Source organism: Anabrus simplex, chromosome 1 (assembly GCF_040414725.1).
Source record: "Anabrus simplex isolate iqAnaSimp1 chromosome 1, ASM4041472v1, whole genome shotgun sequence".
In the NCBI taxonomy this organism is placed as follows: domain Eukaryota; kingdom Metazoa; phylum Arthropoda; class Insecta; order Orthoptera; family Tettigoniidae; genus Anabrus; species Anabrus simplex.
Window position 1 is genome coordinate 629,975,100 of NC_090265.1, and position 8,059 is coordinate 629,983,158.

Sequence of the window (8,059 nt, forward strand, 5' to 3'; positions counted from 1 at the left end):
AAAACTCGACAATGTTGTGAAATGGACAGCAGGCAATGGTATGATTGTAAACGAGGTGAAATGTCCTCTCAGTTTTAATTACTGCGTTGATGAGAGAAACTTCCTCATGGTGATCACTCTAAGTACCTGGGTGTTACTGTAAGAAAAGATTTTCATCGGGGTAATCGAATAAAGGGGATTGTAAATAAAGATTACAATTCTGTTCGTGTGGTTATGAGGGTATTTAAAGGTTGTAGTAAGGATGCAGTCCGCCTCTGTGGTGTAGTGGTTAGTGTGATTAGCTGCCACCCCCGGACGCCCGGGTTCGATTCCCGGCTCTGCCACGAAATTTGAAAAGTGGTACGAGGGCTGGAACGGGGTCCACTCAGCCTCGGGAGGTCAACTGAGTAGAGGTGGGTTCGATTCCCACCTCAGCCATCCTGGAAGTGGTTTTCCGTGGTTTCCCACTTCTCCTCCAGGCAAATGCCGGGATGGTACCTAACTTAAGGCCACGGCCGCTTCCTTCCCTCTTCCTTGTCTATCCCTTCCAATCTTCCCATCCCCCACCAAGGCCCCTGTTCAGTATAGCAGGTGAGGCCGCCTGGGCGAGGTACTGATCATTCTCCCCAGTTGTATCCCCCGATCCAATGTCTGAAGCTCCAGGACACTGCCCTTGAGGCGGTAGAGGTGGGATCCCTCGCTAAGTCCGAGGGAAAAGCCAACCCTGGACAATAAACAGATTAAGAAAGAAAGTAAGGATGCAAGAGCCTCTGTGGCTCAGGCGGCAGCGCGTCGGCCTCTCACAGCTGTGTTCCGTGGTTCAAATCCCTATCTCTCCATCTGAGACTTGTGCTGGACAAAGCGGAGGCGGGACATAATTTTCTCAGGGTACTCAGGTTTTCCCTGTCATCTTTCATTCCAGCAACACTCTCCAATAGCATTTCATTTCATCTGTCAGTCATTAATCATTGCCCCAAGGAGTGCGACAGGCTTCGGCAGCCGGCACAATTCCCATCCTCGCCACAAGATGGGGGCTTTATTCATTCATTCCATCCCCGACCTAGTCACTAACTGGAAAAGAGGTTGTAGGTTTTTCAGTAAGGATGCAAAGGAGAGGGCGTAAGAACACAGGTAGAGTATGTTTCCATTGTATGGGATCCTCATAGGATTCTTTGATTAGAGGATTAGAAAACTACAGAGAAAAGCAGCTCGAATTGTTTTGGGCGATTTCCGACAAAATAGTAGCGTTACGAAAATGCTGAAAAATTTGGGCTGGGAAGACTTAGGAGAGAGGAGACGATCTGCGCGACTAAGTGGTATGTTCCGAGGTGTCAGTGGAGAGATGGCATGGAATGACATTAGTAGATGAATAAGTTTTATTATTGTTTTAAAAAGTAGGAAAGATCACAATATGAAGGTAAAATTGGGATTCAAGAAGACAAAGTGGGGCAAATATTTCTTTATAGGAAGAAGAGTCAGGGACTGGAGTGACTTACCAAAGGAGATATTCGATACATTTCTAAATTCTTTGAAATTATTTAAGAAGAGAATCAGTGGTGATTGATTGATTGATTGATTGATTGATTGATTGATTGATTGATTGATTGATTGATTGATTGATTGATTGATTGATTGATTGATTGATTGATTGATTGATTGATTGATTGATTGATTGATTGATTGATTGATTGAACGGGATAGTGCAGTTGGCGGTCTTTCTTTGATACCAACAATGTTGTACAACATGATTTCCTACGTTAGAATCAAACGGTGAATCACTGGTACTATCTCGAAGTCTTCAAACGTTTGAGAGAAAATGTCAAGAGAAAAGACCAGGCTTGTGGAGAAACATCTCCCGGAGCCATCACCATCACAACGTACCAGCTCACACATCGCAGTTGATTCGTAAATTCTTGACGAACACGGAAGAAACGGTCTTTTTCCATTCACATTACCCACCGGACCAGGCTCCGGCAGACTTTTCTCTACTCCTATTCCTTAAACCGAAATGCACCTTGAACGGCCGACGATTCCAGTCAATGAAGAGATCTAACTAACCTCGCAGGCAGAACTGCTCATGATCCTTAAAACTGTCTAGGACTGCTTCCATTGGTGTAAAACTGCATTGGGGGCGTTCAATTGTTAGATGCGGGAGTGTTTCAAAGAATATAAAGCTAACTACTAAAGCTAGTAGGCTGCAGGTTGGGAAACATTAATCCAGGACTAATTCTAGGTGAAAAAATGGGAACAATGAATACAGTCGAACTTATAACTCGAATTTTTCGATATCTAGAAGGAATTTCGTGCCCATATGTAAATATGTTTTCTGTAACTCGAAGTTATGGTGGTCGTAATGCTAATCTGTAATAGATTTTCTAACATTTAACTACCTCAATTAGAAGGACCTGAACTTAAGTCATCTCCTTATACAAGAAACAAGAATACCACAAGCATTCTCTACATTTTAATCAGAGTGTTTCAGAGTGTATGCACTTCGCAACCTTGATTAGTCACTTAAAAGGCTACTTTAGACAAGTCGCAAGCCTCAGCAAGCTATTTACAGTATGGGACGATGTGTAAGTTGGGGGATCATGGCGTGCTGGGTCACCCAAGGCCTGGTTACGAACAACAACATCACCGCCATGCAGAAGAAACATGTGCTGAAAAGTTTAAGTGCAACTAAAAAATAGAAGTTGATTAAAGACGCGGAAAGAGGAGGGGAAAAGGAGAAATACAGTCTAGTGGAATTTGGCTTTCCAGCTAATTCGCTGTCAAATATGAAAATGAAAAGAAGAATTCTAACTCTATGCAATAGTTTCGTTTTCTTTCGGAAAGGGGGTGTTACGGGTGATTTTATTTTATGTGCTGCTGAGTAGTATGCACGTTTTTCTATACCTCAAATTTTCGATAAATCGAATATTTTCAGCCTCTGCAAGCACTTCGGGATATCGAAGTTCAACTGAAATTGGATTACTTACCGGATTAAGAGCTCCGGACATACAGGTTCTTAAAATGCACACCAATAGACATAGATTACATTACACATATGAAGTCTTTCAAAATCATATGTGATTGCCGGGAATCGAACCCGGATCAATTGCTTGGAAGGTAACTTTTCTCACCATTACACCACCAAATCACGTGGAACTTTGTCTGCTCCACAAGACGTTATAAAAAAGAAATATTTTCCTCTTCTTCTTCTTAATCTGTTTACTCTCCAGGGTCGCTTTTTCCCTCGGACTCAGCGGGGATTCCAACTCCACCGCTTCAAGGGCAGTGTCCTGGAGCTTTAGACTCTGGGTCCGGGGATACAACTGAGGAGGATGACTAGTACCTCGCCCAGGCGGCCTCACCTGCTATGCTGAACAGGGGTCTTGCAGGGGGATGGGAAGATTGGAAGGGATAGACATGGAAGAGGAAAGGATGCGGCCATGGCTTTAAGTTAGGTACCATCCCGGCATTTGCCTGGAGGAGAAGTGGGAAACCACGGAAAACCACTTCCAGGATGGCCGAGGTGAGAATCGAACCCACCTCTACTCAGTTGACCTCCCGAGGCTGAGTGAACCCTGTTCTAGCCCTCGTACCACTTTTCAAATTTCGTGGCAGAGGTGGGAATCGAACCCGGGCCTCCGGGGGTGGCAGCTAATCACACTAACCACTACACCACAGAGGCGGAAAGAAATATTTTTTTTAAGTTCAGTTATTTTTCAAACAGGTCTCGTACACGGCGTCGCAATTTCGGAAATTACGTCTTACGAAAGTGCAAATGAGACGTTCTTTTAAATACCGAGAAAATTTGTTCTGGAATATTTTGAGTGAACGAATATTATGATATTAACTTAACACTAGGCCTTTCTGTGAAGAGAGAGAATAGAAAATCCTTAAATCTCAGCACCAGTTGTAAATAACAAAATCTGCATAATCAGCCGCTTTCTTCCTCACATTCAATTCCCCTGCTGATCAGAATTAAAAATCAATACATTGCTTTCTACATTTACTTGATTGCAATCTCAAGTATTTTTAGTTGGGGATTCGTGTAATCAAGTTTATGTCCTGTGTACTTATTATTCATGCAATCAGGTTTGCATGATAATATTCCTCTCTGCGCTCGACATATTCCTGCTAAGCGGATTGCTGGCTTGACGCATCAGCAGTTCACCAGCTTCCTGCTAGCGGCATCTTCCTTGACTTGTTTCCTTGCTTGGAGACGATTTTGTAATCTCTCATAGAATATACCTTGTTCTCTCCAAACAAATGCCGTCACCGCAAGTTAAATTGCCTTTCTGTTCATCGTATTAATTTCCCAGGTAGATGTGCACCCTCAACTGTTATTTCGTGGATTTGTTTGGAGGCCTGAACAGGCCTAAGCTAAGAATGCTGATACGCAGTCAAGTATTTGGGTAGGTATGGACCAGCACGCAGTACAGGTATAAATAAAAACAGGTGGTTAGTGTATCCGCAAAAATAGAACTGAAAATCATCGTCATCATCATCTTCCTTTCAAGTATTGGGTCATGTGACCCGCTACGGTCTTGCATTTTTCTTTTTGCAAGACTTGAAAACAATCAAATGTCCTTCCGACGGGTTGCTAGCCTGAAGAAAGTAAGGCCATTGATGGGGCTGCCACCTCTCAGCTAATGGACTAGCTGAAATTACAGCATTTCCTCCGTAATTTACCAACGGCCGTAGCCGTGTTGAAACACCAGATCCCGTGAGATCTCCGAAGTTAAGCAACATTGGGTGTGGTCAGGTGTTGGATGGGTTGCCACGCGCTGTTGGTGGGGGGTAAAAGAATGGAGGAGCGGAAAGGAACTGGCCACCCTACCGCACGTAAATTCCGGCTCAGGAACACCTCTGCGGAGGTTCGGACCAGCCTTCGGGAAGAATAACCCTTACCTACCTCCGTAATTGATGTAACGGTTATATCGCCGTGAAAATTATTATTATTATTATTATTATTATTATTATTATCATCATCATAATCTGTTTACCCTCCAGGTTCGGTTTTTCCCTCGCACTTAGCGAGGGATCCCACCTCTACCGCCTCAAGGGCAGTGTCCTGGAGCTTCAGACTCTTGGTCGGGGGATACAACTGGGGAGTATGACCAGTACCTCGCCCAGGCGGCCTCACCTGCTATGCTGAACAGGGGCCTTGTGGAGGGATGGGAAGATTGGAAGGGATAGACAAGGAAGATGGATGGAAGCGGCCGTGGCCATAAGTTAGGTACCTTCCCTGCATTTCCCTGGAGAAGAAGTAGGAAACCACAAAAAACTGCTTCGGTGATGGATGTGGCGGAAATCGAACCCATCTCTACTCATTTGACCTCCAGAGGCTGAGTGGAAGCCGTTCCAGTCCTCGTAACATTTTTCAAATTTCGTGGCAGAAACGGGAATCGAACCCGGACCTCCAGGGGTGGCAGCTAACTGCACTAACTGCTACACCACACAGGCGGTGAATTGAAAATACTCGTCAAAATAAATTTCAATTAATATTTTTATTAAAAACTGAAGTTATTTGTTAGCAGTTTAAAACCTTCATAATTAGGCTAGCGTTCTTGTAACTACACTGTGATGCGTTTGGTTAATTTTAAAATATCGTGACCTGCCCTCGAATTGGTTGCTTCACACTAAACGTATAGTGTGGCGCCCCACTGCAGTGACTCGCTTATTTTTAAAAAATCAGAGTTGTAGGGTTGTTAGAGGAATGGACTTATTATTGTTGCCAATGCAACCACTCAAGGCTAAATTTAACATTTCGAGATAATTATTTAGCCACATAATGTATTTAGCGTCCGCTCTGTGGCGAAGTGGTTAGCATGATGAGTTGCCACCCCGGAGGCCCAGGTTCGATTCCCGGCTTTGCCACGAAATTTGAAAACTGGTTCGAGAGCTGGAACGGGGTCCATTCAGCCTCGTGAGGTCAACTGAGTAGAGGAGGGTTTGATTCCCTCCTCAGTCATCCTCGAAGTGGTTTTCCGTGGTTTCCCACTTCTCCTCAAGGCAAATACCGGGATGGTACCTAACTTGAGGCCACGGCGCTTCCTTCCCTCTTCCTTGTCTATCCCTTCATACCACTTCCCCCCCCCCTTCCACAAGGCCCCTGTTCATCATAGCAGGTTAGGCCGCCTGGGCGAGGTACTGGTCCTCCTCCCCAGTTGTATCCCCGATCCAGTGTTTCACGCTCCAGGACACTGCCCTTGAGGCTGTAGAGATAGGATCCCTCGGTGAGTCCGAGGGAAAAGCCAACCCTGGAGGGTAAACAAATTAAGAAGAAGAAGAAGAAGAAGAAGAAGAAGAAGTTGCCACCAAGAAACACACATCACACACGATAAGTCTTTCTAGCCGAGCTCGATAGCTGCAGTCGCTTAAGTGCGGCCAGTATACCATATGCGAGAGATAGTGGGTTCGAAACCCACTGTGGGCAGTCCTGAAGGTGGTTTTCCATTTTTTGTTCATTTTCACACCATGAAAATGCTGGAGCTGTAGCTTAATTAAGGATACGGCCACGTAAAGCAACTTGTAAAAAAAAAAAAAAGAATTTCAAAATCGCATGCGATGGCCGGGAATCGAACCCGGATCAACTGCTTGGAAGGCAACTATGCTCACCATTACACCACCATCGCACCGTGAACGCTATTGTCTCCACAAGATGTTATAAAGTAGAACGTGCCAGCTGACTGCGCAATTCCACGGTGTTACTTTTATTTGCAACGCAGCGTTTCACAGTAGCCTACAGTTTCCACCACTGGAATGCTTGATTCTTATCACCAATAAGATGGGCAAATTCATCTCCAATCACTCATGTGTGTGGTACTCATGTGTACTGCTTGTTCGGTTTATTTTTTAAAATAACGCCCTTGATTCAACTATGGTATTTGCCTATTCCATCACAAATACTATTTCGTTTCTTTCTTTCTTTCTTTCTTTCTTTCTTCCTTAATCCGTTTACCCTCCAGGATTGTCTTTTTCCTCGGACTCACCGAGGGATTCCACCTCGACCGCCTCAGAGGCAGTGTCTTGGAACATGAGATTTTGGGTCGGGGACACAACTACGAATGAGGAACAGTACCTCGCCCAGCCAGCTTCACCTGCTACGCTGAACAGGGTCCTTGTAGGGGGATGGAAAGACTGGAGGGGATAGACAAGGAAGAGGGAAGGCAGCGGTCGTGGCCTCAAGTAAGATACAATCCCGGCATTTCCCTGGAAAATTGAGAAACCATGGAAAACCACTTCGAGTATGCTGAGCCGAGTCTCCAGGGGTGGCAGTTAATCACACTAACTACCACACCACAGAGGCGGACTCAGAATACTATTATCTTCAAAAATTGTTTTTCCTTACTATCCTTAGAATTAAGATATTGTACACTTTTAAGTGAGAACTGGCACTTCAGATGTAAAAGATGGGGAATATTTATCCAGGACTACTTCTGGATAGAAAATCGGTAATCGGATGTAGTATAACTGCGGGATTAACAGCTCTGTACATTGAAGTTCTTTAAATGAACACCAATAAACATACATCACACACATTAAGTCTTCCAAAATCACATGCGATGGCCGGGAATCGAACCCGGATCAACTGCTTGGAAGGCAACTATGCTCACCATTACACCACCATCGCGCGCTGAAAGCCGATTACTCCACAAGATGTTATAAAGTACATCGTGCGAGCTGACTTCGCTACAATCACTATCACTACTCTCTAAGAGATTAACACGGATTCTTACCCGTAACGAGTCGTGTGTTTGTGTGACTGAGACGATGTATTAGAGTACAGATTTAAGATCTCCTTATTAAATGTATTTATTCATTTCTTTCTTTCTTTTTGAATCTGCCTACCCTCCACGGTTGGTTTTTCCCTCGGATTCAGCGAGGGATCCCACCCCTACCGCCTCAAGGACTGTGTCCTGGAGCATGAGACATTGTGTCGGGGGATACAACTGGGGAGAATGATTAGTACCTCACCCAGGTGGCCTCACCTGCTATGCTGAACAGGGGCCCTGTGGGGGGGATGGAAAGATCGGAGGGGATAGACAAGGAAGAGGGAAGGAAGCGGCCGTGGCCTCAAGTTAGGTACCAT

The 8,059-nt window shown here is 44.8% G+C and overlaps 2 non-coding genes across 2 annotated transcripts; both read right to left on the minus strand.

Moving 5' to 3' along the window:
- Positions 1-6,530: 6,530 nt before the first annotated feature.
- Positions 6,531-6,602, minus strand: TRNAG-UCC (transfer RNA glycine (anticodon UCC)). Its single transcript has one exon. It is a non-coding gene; the product is annotated as a tRNA-Gly (tRNA).
- Positions 6,603-7,528: 926 nt separating this feature from the next.
- On the minus strand, positions 7,529-7,600 carry TRNAG-UCC (transfer RNA glycine (anticodon UCC)). Its single transcript has one exon. It is a non-coding gene; the product is annotated as a tRNA-Gly (tRNA).
- Positions 7,601-8,059: the final 459 nt, after the last annotated feature.